At 31.7% G+C, this 18,835-nt stretch overlaps 1 long non-coding RNA gene across 1 annotated transcript; it reads left to right on the top strand.

The window, feature by feature from the left end:
* Positions 1-10,887: 10,887 nt before the first annotated feature.
* Positions 10,888-17,377, top strand: LOC127729792 (uncharacterized). The gene is made up of 3 exons (XR_007994829.1): positions 10,888-11,332; positions 12,176-12,271; positions 16,235-17,377. It is a non-coding gene; the product is annotated as an uncharacterized LOC127729792 (long non-coding RNA).
* Positions 17,378-18,835: the final 1,458 nt, after the last annotated feature.

Here is an 18,835-nt window from a genome sequence, read left to right as displayed (position 1 = left end):
ACCAGTCATAATATTCATGGTTCATTGATTTCAGTCCTATATATTGCAAAAATTTAAACTTGAGGTAAAATATTAACTGTCTGCATGCCAAATGACCAAAAAAAGGCTAAATTGTCCTATTATAGCAATTTTAGGGCTGTAACTTGAGACCAGCATAATTGTGACATAAAAAAAGTAATGTAACATGATTACTAACAACAAATGTGACCAATTTTCATAGTAATGGGTATGATTTCTAAAATTTGAATTTCACATGCCTTTCAGTAAAACAGCACCAAACTTGTTATATTGACTTCTGCTTTACTTAATTTCATTCTATGGTCTATTTCTAACATAGAAAAACACATAAAGCTTTTTTTCAAAAAACTATATCACTGAATTCAAGCTCAAATTGGACTGGTAGTAACATATGCGTTATATTAAGAAAACACCATATGGATACTTAAAGTGACAGATATGAGACTTTTTCAATGTTTACCAGTTCTTGTTTGTTAATATCTACTCAAATACCAAAATGCTTACTTATATGTCTTATTTTAATCAGAGGTTGTTCCTGGAATATAATTATAGTGGTCCAAACATTAAATATAATTGATAATTTTGTCCCCCCCCCCCTTTTTTCTACATGTTGAAAAAGGAGAGTGATTTGGTAAAAACCATACTTTAATGTAAAAATTTGAGTCAACAAGAGCAATTCATGTATCTCCCAGCTAGACAACTTACTAAACTGGTTAAATATTGCATTTCAAGTGAGATTTTGGAATTCCTAGATAAGTATACATCAATTTCCTTTCAAATAAAGGATACACTAAGAAACCCAATAAAACATAAACACTCATTAGATAATTTGACCAAAAGCTATATCTATACTCTAAACCAGTCATAATATTCATGGTTCATTGATTTCAGTCCTATATATTGCAAAAATTTAAACTTGAGGTAAAATCTTAACTGTCTGCATGCCAAATGACCAAAAAAGGCTAAATTGTCCTATTGTAGCAATTTGAGGTCTGTAACTTGACACCAGCATAATTAAGACATAAAAAAAAATGTTACATGATTTCTAACAACAAATGTTACCAATTTTCATAGTAATGGGTATGATTTCTAAAATTTGAATTTCACATGCCTTTCAGTATAACAGCACAAAACTTGTTATACTGACTTTTGCTTTACTTAATTTCATTCTATGGTCTATTTCTAACATAGAAAAACACATAAAGCTTTTTTCAAAAAACTATATCACTGAATTCAAGCTCAAATTGGACTGGTAGTAACATATGCGTTTTACTAAGACAACATCATATGGATACTAAAAGTGACAGATATGAGACTTTTTTCAATGTTTACTAGTTCTTTTTTGTTAATACCTACTGAAATACCAAAGTGCTTACATATATGTCTTATTTTTATCAGAGGTTGTTCCTGGAATATAATTATAGTGGTCCAAACATTAAATATAGTAGATAATTTTGTCCCCCTTTTTTCTATGTGAAAAAGGAGAGTGATTTGATAAAAACCATAATTTAATGTAAAAAAAGTCAACAAGAGCAATTCATGTATCTCCCACCTAGACAACTTGCTAAACTGGTTAAATATTGCATTTCAAGTGAGATTTTGGAATTCCTTTATAAGTATACATCAATTTCCTTTTAAATAAAGGATACACTAAGAAACCCAATAAAAAATATACACTTATTAGATAATTTGACCAAAAGCTATATTTATACTCTAAACCAGTCATAATAATAATGTTTCATTGGTTTCAGTCCTATATATTGCAAAAATTTAAACTTGAGGTAAAATCGTAACTGTCTGCATGCCAAATGACCAAAAAAGGCTAAATTGTCCTATTGTAGCAATTTTAGGTCTGTAACTTGACACCAGCATAATTGTGACATAACAAAAATTAACGTAACATGATTACTAACAACAAATGTTACCAATTTTCATAGTAATGGGTATGATTTCTAAAATTTGAATTTCACATGCCTTTCAGTAATAGGTATAAAACCACTAATTCATAGCACCATTTCTTTCTATGTTAATTATGCAATTTCAAGCATTAATGGCTACTTTGTTTTAAGTTCAAATAAAGTGGCAGTCATATCAGGTCAAAACTATACCCTATTCTGACTTGTGTTGAAAAATTCAACATACTTTTAATTGCATATTAGAGCGTACTGGTTTCCGGAAGTTATATAGTACAAAAAAAAAGTACTTCTGGTCTGAACAACAGGGCAAATGTCCTCCTATTAAAATTGTATATACTTTTTTTATTATTCAAAAGAATCTTTCAACAAGAGTTCTACAGTAAACCCAAGTCCCCAAGCTTTCATTTGATACCAAAATTACCCAAATATTGCACCTATTGACAAAGATACAGCTATGCATAGGAACTATTTTGTTTAAAATATGTACTACTTTCTTGTATGTTCCTTCCGACCGGGCCCGAATTAGGGGTTCTATACCTTTTATTCAAATCACGCATTCTATTCTCATATAACGTTTTAAAATAATAACTACGACATAACTAAATATAAACTTTTGCATTTTATAAATCTGTAATTTGTGATTCTAAACTAGTATTTGTTTATTCATGTTTGATAAATTACGGTAGACAGTTAAAATAAGGCTTTGAACTAGTTTTAAGTTACTGGGAGTACTAATTGGTCGGTATTGTGTGTCTCTCTTTCAATGTTCTTATGATTCGTACCAATCTGATGAGTCAATATAAAAATAAGAAGATCTGGTATAATTGCCAATGAAACAACTCTCCACAAGAGACCAAATGAAACAGGAACTTACAACTATAGGTCAAAACAGGAACATATACAATGTGCCGGGGTTAAAACAGTTTGAAGGCGCCAACACTCCCCCTAACCTGGGACAGTGGTGTAACAGAACAACATGAGAACAAACTATAAAATTTAGTTGAAAAGGGCTTGACTCATCAGATGGATACAAAGCAGAAATACATCTAACGAAAACACAGAGTGGACGTGGCAGGGTTCTTATACATCCAAACAACAAAAAGTACAGATCTGAGAGTACTTGCAGTTACTGACAGCTAATTCAAAGCCAATAACAACTGCTGTACTACAAAAAATATTGCATCTAAGACTAAAATATCAATCAGTACACATCCAACATGCAATGGATTAAGATAAAGACGCCATTAACAGTCAATGAAAAAAAATGACCTTGTGCAATGCCAAGATACAGGTATCGACAGATTGTAGAGCAATGAATATACATATGTATATAGAAATAATATTTAGTTTGATTTTAATTTACAAATAACAAAATCAATATTTATACCAATAAAAATAATATTCAAGGATCTAATTGTTGAATTGGTAACCTTTTAGAATAGGTTTATTTAAAGGATCGACAAGTTTACCCGGATTGTATCTAAAATTCCGGGCTCGGTAAACAACATCTCCTTAAAAATTAGGATGCGCTATACCGTTTGAGATACGACTTCTACACGTACAACCAGACTTCTAAACCAAATCTTTATATCTATGGAAGAATTTAGTAAAAATTTTAAGTAATTTGTGGTAACGAAATTCTTACTTAATAATTTACAAGTAATACATAGATTACGTTCATTGAAATCCAAAACACCACAACAGCGAACGAGTTCTGATATATAAACACCGTAAGATGGTTCCAAAGGAACATCACCGTCCAAAAAAGGAAAATTAACAGTAAATTTTAGTGTAGAGTTTCACGTGTAAAACTGAAATATCTAAATCTAGGAATAGACAGTTATTGCCGTTTATATTTGATTTATTTAAAGTAAGTTCCTTCGGGTAAATTTCGGCAGTATATTTAGAAAATGTTGGATTGTTTAACGAAAAAATATCATCAAGATAACGATTAGTGTTGTTGAATTCATCAATTGAATGCAATTAAGACGGGTCTTTACTGAGTTTGGTTATAAACTATGATTCATAACAGTGCAGGAACAAGTCTGCTATTAAAGGGGCGCAATTGGTGCCTATAGGAATACCTTCAACCTGTCGATAAACTTCATTGACGAAACGTACATAATTATAATCTTATCACACCTCCAGTAAGTATATCTAGCATATTTACCTTTCTCATTAGAGAAAAGGTTTTAATTAAGTTGTAGCAAATATATTTCCATTCTGATTTACCAAACGACCATTTAATTAAATAGGAAAACTTTTTTTTGATAAGATTGTGTGGAAGTGAAAGGTAAAGAGTTGAAAAGTCAAAACTGCCAAGTTCTTTCAAACTGATTTTTATAGTTTGTTTTTGTGTTTTGCTGTCACACAACTGTCGTATGTAAGGGGACGGGTTGCGCACTCAGAAACTAGTTTAGCTCCGCCACTTTCTTTATGTGCCTTTCCCATTGTCTGGAGCATGTAATCTAGTGACGGTTTCGGTTGTTGTCTTGCCATAATTGGTTTTCGTTTATTTTGTTTATCATCAATTAGGCCGTTGGTCTTCCCTTCTGAATTGTTTACATGCCGGACCTTTTATATCTTACTTTACGGTTTTGGTGTGTCCTCTGTTAAACATAGTACTATTATATATCCTTGCTGTTGTTTACATCTCGACTTTTGGTCTTTGATGGATAGTTGTCTAATTGGCAATCATACATTTTGTACCACATCTCCTTATATTTATTTCAAACCGATTACTAGTATATACTTTTCCCAATGTCCATGGTTATTAATGTTTACAACGAGCTTTTTTTCAAGGAAGAGTCAAATGCCCTTTCTTAGATCACTGAAGCATTCCGTTAAGGTAGAGTCGGGGTTTTCTGCCATATTAGTTTATAAAATAGCAGAGTACAATCGATCTACTTCTTAAATAAAATTTACAAATTTTGAGAGAGGAATGTAATTTAATTGTAATAATGTTCATCAAAAAGTGTAACACAGAACTTTTTTTGTATACATTTTTGTAAATCGATTTTTTCAACTTTGGAATTTAGGTGCGATAACTCAGAATATCTTAATTTTATAAAGGAATTTGTAGGGATTTATCTTTTGTAGCAAGAGAACGATACCCGTGACCCCAATTTTCCTTTTTTTTCTTGAGGCACATTATAAGATTTATCTCCTAATATTTTATTTCAAAATTTTATTAGTTTTCTTTCTATTACACAAAATCCGTTTTTCGTGCATAAACTATACAAAATCTGACAATTTTGCACAACCTGTAGCTTGCTAATATTCATAGCTACCTTACATATCCTTTTTATCATATTTCGTAAAAAGCATGATATAAACCACAACTGGCAATTTGTTAAAACAAATTATCGATTTTATTTTAGACCCCTTACCTACCTTAATTACTGATTTTGCTTATTTTTTATGTTTATGCTTATTATAAAAGAAATCATCTAAGACAATCAGTAGCCCGAATTCAAAGTTATTAAGTTTCTCTTCAAATATGTTTGAAATTCTTTAATGTTTGCCTGAATTTAATGTTGTTATGGAGTTAGTCAAGGCTATGCCCCTTCAGTGATGTATTTTAATCACTTTTTATGAACTGCCATCATGAAAGCTTGTTTCAAGCGTACAGGAACACACACAAGTTTAAAATTGATTTCAAATTGTTGCTTAATTTCAAATCATGTGAATAAAGAGGGACGAACGATACCAGAGGGACAGTCAAACTCATAGATCGAAAACAAACTGACAACGCCATGGCCAAAAATAAAAAGACAAACAGACAAATAATAGTACAGATGATACTGATAAGGGATTACGTCCTCTCATTTCGACATAAGTTTTTCTTCTATATCGTTTATATTTATTCTTAATTCTTCAATAATTACTATTCACTCATTGCTAGAACCATGGTTTTAAAAAGGTTCTTAAAACATTAGTAATGATTTCACAAATTTCTCCTACATCATCCTCTGCATTTTGGTCTCAATGATTTCAAAATTTTCCATGTGATGTACTGTCTAAGTTATAATCATATTATTTTTTAATAATCTTTTTTGCCTGTTTTACAATTGTTATTAAAAGTAAAATGAAGAAATTTCTTTTACTTCAGAAAGTTACAAAGATATTTTTTTTCAATGAATTCGTACTATAGTTTCACCAGGGTCGTTTCTGTTATTTTCTTCTGTTTTTATTTATTTTATTTTCACATAACATATTTTTGAGTCAGATAAATTCAGGCGCATGATTTAAGTCCACAATAGGTAACCGATGTTCAAATATCATAAATATAGTTGTAGGAATATTTATAATAAAATCACTTGTAGTGACCGATGTAGTGCTACTTTCTAAGCTGTCGCTTATCTTACATTTTATAAACTTTTGAATGTTTTGAAGAAAGGTTTTACGATAATATATTTTAATGTGATTGATTCTTAAGGAGCAGTTTTGAGTAGCTGTCTTTGGAAGCAAGATTGTGCACTTTGCATCCATTACACGAATGTCTAGACCTTCTGTAGTCTGGTGGTAGCGTGTTCGACTTTAGAGTGGGGGAGTCATGGGATAGATCGTAAGCTTGGTCAAACCAAGTACTAGTATCTGAAAATCGGTTTTTGTTTTCTTTCCAGCCCTGTGCGCTGCATATAGGAGTAGGAGCAATGATTGGTAAGCTCGGAGTTCAAGTAATATGTCCGAGTAGGTTGACATGTCTCCTTGTTAACTATTGCCTTGTCACTTAGCACGGTAGAAATCCTACTCAGCGAGTAGTCTCATCAAGGACACTGAACGAGTTACTTTTTCCACCTCTGATATTGAACAGAATGGTGCAGGTGTATAAGTTGAGTTGCAATTAATTTACCTAATCTATTCACTAACCTGTCCACAAACAATGTATATCGTCGCATGTCTGTTGTTGAAGAAAGCCATAGGCCGGCCTTTATATGTCTTTTGAATTATTATGTTGTAAGCATGCCGTGTCAATGATATAAACCACATATTTACTTTCATTCATTATCGAAATAACCATATTATAGCGTTATAAGATTTCGTAATCTACAATTTTTTTTGGAATACTTTGCGTATAAACTAGGGTTTTTTCTCTCTTTTCCCCCTTACCTCTTTCCTCGTTTACGACCCCCCCCCCCCCTCCCCCTAATATCTATTTGTCTTTTTTATGCCATGGTGTTATCTGCCTTTCATCGACTTATGCTTTTATATATACCACTTTGGTCACTCTGCTGATTTTACCTACGCGGCGCTGATACAGTTGTAGTTATGACCGAGTTTTAAAAGGTAATTATGTGATAAATAGTTTTTGCAATAAAATTATCGCTCTCTTCGATTGTTATATCACTTTTTCTTTAGCAATGATGCGACAGGGTGCAAAATAGTTTAAATATTGCTTACAAACATTATTCTCAAAGTTTATATATCATCATGATTTTGTCAACAGTTATAGTTTATCTCTGTCACAGCTGACCATGTATATTTTTGTCGCTTCGATCCACATCCTCGTCCCCTCTTTCAAGATATCACCAAATTTGAAATTAAAAAAAAATATACTATTCATTCATTTGAATCAGAACGTAAACTGTTAGCACAAAACTTTGATAGAAATTGTAGTCAGATGAAAGCGGAGTCTTTCAAAGTAAAATCAATTATAAGTCATATACCTGATATATTGGCATAATGAAATATCGATTTCAAAGTAGGTAACTCGTAAAACATTTATCAAATTTCAATAATCAGTTTACCTGTATATCATAGAATAATGATTTATAGTTACGTATGAGCTTACAGGTTAACCTTACCATAATAAATTACTTATTCAAATTATCAAATTTGCAATACTTAGGAGTATATGTATTAACCATTTGTACAAAGCACACGAACAATGTGGAAAACAATGTTGGTCCATTTTTTGGGTGGTGTTTATCATTCTATATTCTTGGGAAGTTTTCTTGTATCTCGGTTTGTTTTTACTCAAATTTAAAAAAAAATATGACGAAATCAAATGATTCGTTTTTTAGTCAATAACAGAGCAGCATGTGTATGAATTGAACACCTACTGTAAATAAACCCTAATGAAAGAGTTTGAAAAGTTAAAATATCATTTTCTGATAATTTCAAGTGGGACAACTTACGGTTTCTGAATCAAAATTATCACTTTTTCATCAAGGGTAGGATGAAAGCCAAAATCATTTAAACCTGAATATTTGTTGTCAAACAATACCTAAAACGATTTTACACCATATATCTTTAATGAAAAAGGAATAAGCACTGAAAAGGTGAAAATTTCATTTCAGAAATCGAAAGTTTTCTTTTATAATTATCTCAAAATGTCGTGTTGATTTTTAAAACATCAAGTTATATTTACAGTTTAAAGTAAAATAACATAAATACCGAACTCCAAGGAAAATTCAAAACCTGAAAAGTCCCTTATCAAATGGCAATATCAAAAGCTCAATCACATCAAACGAATGGGATACAACTGTCATATTCCTGACTTGGTACAGGCATTTCCTTCTGTAGAAAATGGTGGATTAAAGCTGGCTTTGTTGCTAGCTAAACTTCTCACTTGTATGACTTGTATGTGTTAGCAAAACAAATAGATGTTCAAGTCATACAAATGCTGATCTTTTATCGACGAATAACTTAATTTCGTTATATCAAAGGCCAATATGTCTCCTCCCAAACATAGCTAATTTGATTTTATTTGAATATGTGAAAAAAAGTATTAACAAAAAACGAACTGAAAGATAAATAACAAAAGGGGATGTCCATTCAATCTGAAACAAAAAACCAAAATACCCGTTGAAAACTTTTAATCTGAAACGCGAATGGTACATATCGTGCACTTCCTTTCATCATTTCGATTATATCTGGTTGCTGCTTACGTAGAAACTATTTAAGATAAAGGAATTTTTACGGTATATAAATAATGTAATCGGAAGTTTAACGGACATCACTAGGATTCGGTCGACCGTTTAAGAATATTTCTTTCAAAATTGACCATGATTTCTTTTGGTTTTGTCAGGTTTTTCTAGGCTTCCCCTGTTTTAATTTACTTTGGGTTTTTATACTTTTTTTAATCAAACGATTCGTTTTTCGGCCAATAAAAGTCAGCATTTGTATGAATTGAACACCTACTGTAAATATACCTTATGAACAAATTTACAAATAAACACGACCTTTTACGAATTGTAGGTTGGCAACTTATACAAATCATCACTTTTCTTAGTAGTTATCCCTCTGTCATTCAAAGATAGTTGTTAAAATTAGTTACATTTAAATGTTTATCTTTTTTCGAACTTTTTTTTATCTGAGCGTCACTGGTTAGTCTTGTGTGGACGAAACGCGCGTCTTGCGTATTTAATTTTAAACCTGGTACCTTTTGTTAGCTATTATTCGTATGTTTCTCTGTCCTATATGTTCTCCCATTTATTTGTATTGTAGTCCTGTCATGTAATGTTGTCATTTTAATGTTATATTTAACATTGCCATAAAAGCGGGAGGTTTGGCTAGCCACAAAACCAGGTTCAACCCACCATTTTTTTCTTAAAATGTCCTGTACCAAGTCAGGAAAATGGCCATTGATATATTATAGTTCGTTTCTGTGTGTGTTACATTTTAATGTTGTGTTTCTGTTGTGTCGTAGTTCTCCTCTTATATTTAATGTGTTTCCCTCAGTTTTAGTTTGTAACCCGGATTTGTTTTTTCTCAATCGATTTATGAATTTCGAACAGCGGTATACTACTGTTGCCTTTATTTATGGCTTTCAAACCTTTTGAACCTTGTTTAAATTGTTACTGGTACATGGCCTGTGCCTCCTTTCATCAATTGTTGTTGCTTACATGTTAGCTATTTAAGAGCCAATCCGCCAGAAAACCATGCAATATTCAGAAAATCGTCCAAATCGACAATCACAACTTGACAAATTTTTATACATCATCTTAATCCTTGACATAAAATAAAAGAATTTGACCACTTAATTTTTCCCAGAATCGTATCTATTTTTAGTAACAGCCTCATTTGCATAATTCTGTAAATTCATAATGAAACCAAGGAAAAATCCAACTTTTTTATGCCTTTTAAGAATGACCCAGAAGCATATTAAATGGGGTAGTTGAGTTTTTAGAGTAATGTCAGCTGAAACTCATCCATTTTACTATGTTATGATCAATACAAATGAAAATTTAAACAATTTGGCACATTGCCAGGAGCAGGGACACGAAGGCGGGGTTTTTCATACATGAATCTACGTGGTTTTCATTCGCTTCTATCTTGCAAGACCCATTCCGGATTTGTTTGCAACTTATATCGGTTTTAACTATGGGGTATGTTTTATATCAAAACAAAATATTAAGCTTGGCAAATGACTATTATATGTTAATTTATGCCTTGGAAGAATGGTGATTTTAGTCCCAAATTGACACATTTTCATTTTGATTTTAATTAAATTCGTACTTTTTCTAAACACAATTGGTACTAAAATGGCTCATAAAATCATTCGAACAAGTAAAATCAATATGTCTGAAAAATGAAATAAGACTTATTTGTACTGCAAGTCCAAAAATAGATAAATTGTCTGAAACCAGGGAGTCTATCTTTTATGCTCTTCCATTGACTTATCTCCCTTGGATAAGATCTCAAACATGTCAGCTCCCAGTGATGCCTGATTGTTTGGCAGACAAATGTTTACAGTGAAGTTTGTGACTTTAATAATCTAGGATGAGCATGTGGGCTATCCCAGCCTTATACATCTACATATTACAAACTATTTAAGATATCTGAATGCACTAAAGACCAAAATAGCATTTCCAAAAAAAATAATTACTGCCAAGAAATTTGACAATCATGACAATAATTTAGTGAATAAACATGATAAATATTGATTGGAAAAATAAGTCCATGAACAACAAAAAGTGTTTTTAGATTTCAACGAGCAAAACAAAAAAAAAGTGAGCGAGTGGAACCACCTTGCTCGCACCAAAATTGAGATTGAGAGTGTCAAAACTGCTCTGGCGCACCATCAATAAATCAACGACACTCTCTCTACCGTGGTATTGAAACCAGCATTGGTAACCAAACATATTCATACAGATACAGACTACCATTCATCTACATTTAGGAAGTCTGAATAATACTGAAAACTATGGTGTAGAATTTCCAACAGGACTCCTTATTTTATATAAGACAAGGAGTGGTTTATTTTCCCATGGTTGTTACATCATCTTGTCTTTGAATATGCTCGAAGTACAGGGACTTTTATGGAATTCATTGACATGATAGTCAAGCAAGATGTCAACATCTCGTCCAACCCTCTTCCAGCAAAGCAGACCAAGGATCTTCACCCTTTCAAAACAGGCTGTATACAGGACGAGTTATTCCAGTAGGAACAGGTACAAATCTTACAATCAATTTTCATTTGTTCCATATAGTCAATCTGAAATTAGGGGACCAACAATTGATACATTAGCTAGATTAAAAAAGGGGGGTGGGTGTTGAAGGGGCATGTGAATATTCTTTTACACCTGACCTGTTTCTAAGACATCTTATTTATTTCCTATGGCAAAGTGCAAGCAAATAATATATATCCATATATACATTGTTCTGTCTTGGGACCATTTGATTAAAAAAGCAAGGGGGAGGGTTAGAATGGTCAAAATATTTATGTCCTTGTCAGCTTAGGACAGAATTTTAATTTTCAAGCTATTAACCAGGGTACAATATATATTTATTTTCTGCTTTAAAAAATCAATTTATAGACCAGAATCATGATAATAATCAAAATCTATTTCAACATATTCAACGTTTAGCAGGTCAGGTTTTTATTCTCTTCCCCTAAGTTATATTTTCAGTTCTTACTGGAAGTTGTTCAGCTCTTTGTCTACTAAAAAAACTTTTATCTCGTGGAAAAGCCTCCTACAAATACATGTTTTACATACAACAAACTGTACATGTAACACTAGACAACTTTATCCAGAGAATAATATTTTATTAATGAACTAATAGGCCATTGAGACTAAAAAAATCAAAAGCATTGCAAACTTTTGTAAAGTTCAATTTTAGGACCCTACATGTACATGTATGTAGATTACTTATAGAGCCCTTTTTAAAAGAAAAAACATACATTTAAACTACATGCACAGTGATACTACCCTACATTTCCTGTCTGATATATTTTATTTCATGTAAAACAAAATTGAAGAATTATTTTATAGTTTAACACTTTTTATTTGTAGGGCTATATATATGCAAGCAATGCTCAATTAAGATGATTTTTTGTAAAAGTGACAATAGCCAGGTCAAACTAAATACATGTATAGAAGAAGATATTGGTAAGTTATTATTAACTTATATATTAATTTAACTGTTTGTATAACATGGTAATCATACAAAGTATATGTAATCACTTATATAATAACATAATTATTCAATTACATGTTATACATTTGTACATCAGTTTTATTAAACAGGTCTTTGTTAACTTGGTTTTCCCATTGAAAAATCACTTTGCTAATTTTAATTTGTAGTACTATATTGGGCGGCTCCTATACTTTCCATTCAATAACTAACAATGACTAATGAACTGTTCATACATTCCATTTCAATTATTTTATTTATTAATACGTATTACTTTTACTGTTAAGTCTGTTTTTTGTGATATCCATTTTACGTGACTGTATTTATGTATCCCGTCATACTTTGAACGACAAAATTATTTTATGTCTACCTGTGCGAATTTCAAACGTGCGATTTTACGCCAGTACTTAAAACCTTCCATCCTTTATGGGTGGATTTTACATAGATATATAAAATCGTATAATATAAGCAAAATGAGGATGCTAAATTTGATGTATGCCTTTTTGTGCTTCTTCGTTACATTTGTTTGTTTTTATAGTGATTAAGATGATAACACAATGTTGACTGCTGTACCCCTATTTTTGACAATTTTACCTATTGTGTCTGTTTGTTTTGTTCACGCATCGTTGTCAATATAATGGAATTTGATGAGACTATCATACAAGTGAGAGGTTTATTATCTAGCTATAAAACCAGGTTCAATCCACCATTTTCTACATAAGAAAATGCCTGTACCAAGTCAGGAATATGACAGTTGTTATCCATTCGTTTGATGTGTTTGAACTTTTGATTTTGCCATTTGATTGGGGACTTTCTTTTTTGAATTTTCCTCGGAGTTCAGTATTTTTGTGATTTTACTTTTTCAAATATAAAAGGGGGAGATTTTTATTTGTACTTTTGAAGATATTTCACCTGTTCGATTAATTGATTGGTTGTTGATAATGCTAATGTCCAATGGCAAATAGTTCATGCATGTTTAAGACAAGAACAAATTAAAATAAATACATTATTTGGGTTCTTAATATGCTAAATCTAACAATGTATTTGAATAATTTAAGATGTTGCAATTGGGCCCCATTTTAAATTGGTTCACATTGATTTCAAAATGGTCCAAAATTTTTTTTTCTTATTTCTACACAACTTGAATTCTTGAGGTTCTTTTGATATACAAAATGCAAATGTTTTATATTTAGATTTTTAATTTTGGTCCGGTTTTCAAATTTGTCCCCATTTTAAAGTCCAAAGGGTCCAAATTTTAACTTAGTTTAATTTTAACAAAACTTGAACTCTAATTACATGTACAATGAATTAGGGTTCTTTGAATGATAAATAGAAATAATCAAATATCCTGAATATAGATATGTACTTAGATTTATAATTTTGGTCCCAGTTTTCAAGTTGGTTCAAATGGGGTCCATAATTTAACTGTGTTTGATTTCAACAATAATTTTAAAGATGCTGATTCAGCCTGAATCTAACCTGTATTTAGTTTTTGGGCCCTATTATGAAATTGGTTTACATTGAGGTCCGAAGGGTCCAAAATTAAACTAAATTTTAAATCTTAATTTGATCTTTGGGTTCTCTGATATGCTGAATCTATTAAACTTTATCTTTATACCATATTTATTCTGTGTTAGAAACCTATTCTTTGTCAAATATATAATCCCATTACAAATTTAGAGCTGTTATAGCTTGAATGTTCTGTCCAAACTTGCATTTTTTCTTCATCTTCCACAAAATTTGTCCTTTTCTGAGATAACGGGTGTTATCTTTTTCAATGAAACTTTAGTGAAAAGAAAAGCACAATATGTGGATGACTATCTGATGTCAAACATTTTCAAGATGGCCACCAAGGATGGCACAAATTTCAACACTGGTTAATTTAATGAAAATTGTTGATTAGGGATAGTCGTGGTAGTTTGACTTGCTAAACAAAGTAAGGTTGTTTTTTCTTCCAAAATGGCAAAAATTTTCAAGATGGCCTTATATGAAAATTGACATTAAGGAATTATAGCACTTTTGACATGCAAACAAAACAATGAAATTTTTTTTTAAAGATGGACACAGCAAATAAAGGGTAAAATTTTCAATTTTGTTGAGTTTCATTTTAAAGAATATTGATATTTAGCTGTACTTTGACACAGAGAACAGATATAAAGATGGCCATCATTTCAAAGATTGTCACTAAAAGCGGTCAAATTATCACCATTGTCTGTTTTCAATGTAAAATTATATTGAGAGGTAATTTGACATGCCAAACCAAATGGAGGCAATTTTTATACGACAGAAAAAAAATTTTGTGGTCGTATATTGGTATGACGTTGGCGTCGTCGTTGTCGTCGTCGTCCGAAGACACATTAGTGTTCGCACTCTAACTTCAGTTGAAGTGAATGGATCTCAATGGAATTTTACCATAAGGTTCAATACCACAAAAGGAAGGTTGGGATTGATTTTGGGGGTTATGGTACCCACAGTTGAGGAATTAGGGGCCAAAAAGGGGCCAAAAATAAGCATTTTTGTAACTTCCAGACATAACTTGTGTGTAAGTGTATGGATCTCTCTGACACTGTACCACAAGGTTCCATATCACAAAGGAAATGCTGGGATTGATTTTGGGGGTAATTGCCTCCAAATTTTAGGAATTAGGAGCCAAAAAGGGGCAAAAAACAAGCATTTTTCTAGTTTCATGACAATAACTTGTGTGTAAGTGTATGGATCTTTATGAAATTGTACTACAAGGTTCCATGTCACAAAGAGAAAGCTGGAATTGAGTTTGGGGGTAATTGCCCAAAAAGTTTAGGAATAAGGGGCCAAAAAGGGTAAAAAAATAAGCATTTTTCTAGTTTCCAGACAATAACATGTGTTCAAATGTAGGGATATCTCTGAAATTGTACTGCAAGGTACAATACCACAAAGGGAAGGCTGGGATTGATTTTGGGGGTAATTACCTCAAAATTTTAGTAATTAGGGGCCATAAAAGGGCAAAAAAACAAGCATTTTTCTAGTTTCAGGACAATAACTTGTGTGTAAGTGTATGGATCTTTATGAAATTGTACTGCAAGGTTCCATATCACAAAGGGAAAGCTGGGTTTGAGTTTTGGGGTAATTGCCCTAAACGTTTAGGAATTTGGGGCCAAAAAGGGGCCAAAAAACAAGCATTTTTCTAGTTTCCAGACAATAACTTGTGTTCAAGTGTATGGATCTCTCTGAAATTGTACTGCAAGGTACCATACCACAAAGGGAAAGCTGGGATTGAGTTTCGGGGTGATGAATCATAAGGGGGTTCAAACAATTGGGGGGATTTTTTCTTTAAAATTTTCCATTTTAAATTGGTTATTCCTGATTTATATATAAAAGCAAATAATAATGATATGGTTTGAATAGGTAAATTAAAAAATTTTAAGTTCTTAGACCACTTCCATTCTGTGTGAGAAACCTATGCTGTGTCAAATATTTAATTACAATCCAAATTCAGTGCTGTATCAAGCTGGAATGTTGTGTCCATACTTGCCCCAACTGTTCAGGGTTCGACCTCTGCGGTCGTATTAAGCTGCGCCCCAGCGGAGCATTTTATTATTGTTGTAAAGATGTTAAGGGTTATTTGGACATGCTTAAAAGGAGTGGATAATAACTATTCTGCAAAAATTATTTGGCTTTAGTTGGGAGAATTTTGTAACTACATCCACTTACAGTAAAAGTTGTCAATTTTATTTCCTGTCAGTGGTATATATGAAATTAAAAAAAAATGTGGTATGATTGCCAATGAGAACAAATGACATAGAAGTAAAGCTATAGGTCTTCATACGCCATATGGCCTTCAACAATGAGCAAGACCTATACTGCATATATATTCAGCCATAAAAGGCCCCAAAATAAGAAAATGAAAAAATATGAAAACTAACAGCCTGATTTATGTATGTATGTCTTGTGGTTTTCAGATCTAGACTCGCAGCTAACCTTTCTGTCAGTGTCAACAACAACTGAACTTTCACAGCAGTCAACATCAGATTGGGAGACTGATAATGCTTCTAACAGAAACAATTTCAACCAACCAAACAAGCAACAGAAACTTTCCAACTTTAAAACATCAGTAAAATCTTCCATGGGATGATGTCTCAAAAAATAACAGTTCATCATTTATGGAGATTTTAATGTTATGGTTTTTCTTTTACAAGAAAGTTAATGTACACTTGTTTTATAGTAAAACCTATAGCCGTTCAAGTATAAAAAAACACATTCAACTTTATTGAAATTTGAAGATTCATATGACTTATTTTAATTCTGTTATCTCCGAGGATGTGATGTAGAGCATTATAGGTACAGTAATCTTAACAGCTATCCAATTTCATTCAAAATTCCTTATAAATTTTGCACTGGTATATATAGACTAAGTAATTTGTTTTTCGTCTAGTTATGGGATTTTTATTTAGAAGCATTTATGATTTTCATGTTTGTATTGACCACATTGCAGCAACATAGATATAGGTACCTGGCAAATCTTGCCTTGTTAGCATACTAGGCTCAAAGGGTCATAAAAAAAATTTCCATCACTAAGTGTCTGTTAAAATCATCTGTTTACAGTTTTCACTTTTAAACCATCATCTTAATAACTTTAGAAGAAGTGTCATACATATATATGTATACAAAATTTAAAAACTTTTCAATATATATATATATATATATTGATAAAAACTATCAACATGACAAGATCTAAATACCCAAAATTTTTCTGAAAAATTGGACATAACATCTATGAACTATTGTCCCTGAAATGTGTAAATTTACAAATTTTCACAGTTTTCTGCTACTATCCGACAACTACCGGAATATCAATATATTATAGAATAAATTGCAAAAGTGGTCAGAAGAAACTTTTTTTTTACAGTCTGAACTTATTCTGAATTGTTTAACTTCTAATTTAAATTGGTTGCGTTTGAAATATGTGTTTTTTATCGTTTTAGGTGCACAATTTGTCAATACGATCTATTTCGGCTCCTGGGAGCCTCTAGATTTATAATGAATAATTTGTATTTATGTATGATTATTTTCTTAATGTATTAAATGAAACATTAATTATTCTTTTCCATATGTTGTTATACTTATTTATAAGTCCAGATCCTATCATATGTCAGTAGTTACAAATTAGACGGCAAAATTGAGAAAATTTGAATATGCAGGTTACCCCATTTTGTTGTGGCATATACCAGACACCAACATTATTTGCCGAGCTTGATATTTTTTTTGATTGGGTATATATAGTTATACTTTGCAAGTAGATATGTTGTTTTACAATAATAAACGGGTCTTGGAGTATTTTGGCTCTGAAAGATGACCAAAATCAGCCATTTTGGACATGTAGCTAAATAAGACATATTGAAACAGTTAGATTATACATACACTTAATAGACAGCATTGTTAATTCTATGCATTCTTACACTTAAAGTGATGTATTACTAGGAACAACTATCAAAAAATTATAAATGTTACCATATTTTTTCATTTAAACTAGCGAAATATGCCAAAAAAGGCTTATTTTTGCTGTTTTCGAGCAATTTCATCTGTTAAAATATGGCGCTCAAAAAATATCCAGATCAGTTCAATATTTTCCCAAAAAAATTTGTGTGGTTATTTACATTACTAAGGTGCACCAATATGCCAAATATGAACTCATTTGGAAAAAGTGACATTCGGACGGTTTTGCATGGTATTCTGGCAGATTGGCTCTTAAGATCAAAGGTTCTTTATGGTATCTAAATTATATCATCGAAAGTAAAACGGACATCACTAAGATTCGGTCGACCGTTTAAGTAAACTCATCATAGATGCCAGGATTAAAATTATGTAAACCAGATGCGCGTTTCGTCTACAAAAGACTCACCAGTTACGTTCGTATAAAAAAAAGTTGAAGAGCATTGAAGACCCAACCTTATTTTTTTCTTGGGTACAAAATCCTTAGATTTAAGAAAAATTCAAAGTATCGTAGACAGTTAAGTTATAATTATGACCATATCAATGATGAAGAATATTTCTGTCCAAGTTGTCCATAGATATATTTTATTGCTCAAAGTCACTATCCCAATACCCCATTAGTCGATCAATACATCATCAAATGTGATATTCGTCCTTTGTTTCTTTATTCCATGGTGTTATCTGTCTTTTTAGAGATGACCATGATATTGACGAACGAACTTACGAAAGCGTAACTTGACGAATCGTACGAAACGGGAGCTGCTGTGTTATACATAGTTATGTATAATCCTAACATAAAAACGCTAGTTGTAGTATAGTAATTCGCATCGTCTGCATGTAGTTTGAAAAAGATGTTTTCTACAAAAGCAAATGGTACACTCAATATCTAAAACTCTGCTTTATAAATTGAGGTTCCATAAGGGTTTTAATGAGTTTTGTGGTAAGAAAAGTGTGAAAGCATAGATATTGAAGTTTACTATATTTATATAATTAATGATCAATACGTATATAACTAAACGAAATCGTTTCCACATTTCAAAATTTCAAAAAGTTATAAGTCATCTAAGGTT

This window comes from Mytilus californianus, unplaced genomic scaffold (genome assembly GCF_021869535.1).
Source record: "Mytilus californianus isolate M0D057914Y unplaced genomic scaffold, xbMytCali1.0.p SCAF_2, whole genome shotgun sequence".
In the NCBI taxonomy this organism is placed as follows: Eukaryota; Metazoa; Mollusca; class Bivalvia; order Mytilida; family Mytilidae; genus Mytilus; species Mytilus californianus.
This window is presented reverse-complemented; position numbering and strand designations above follow the sequence as displayed.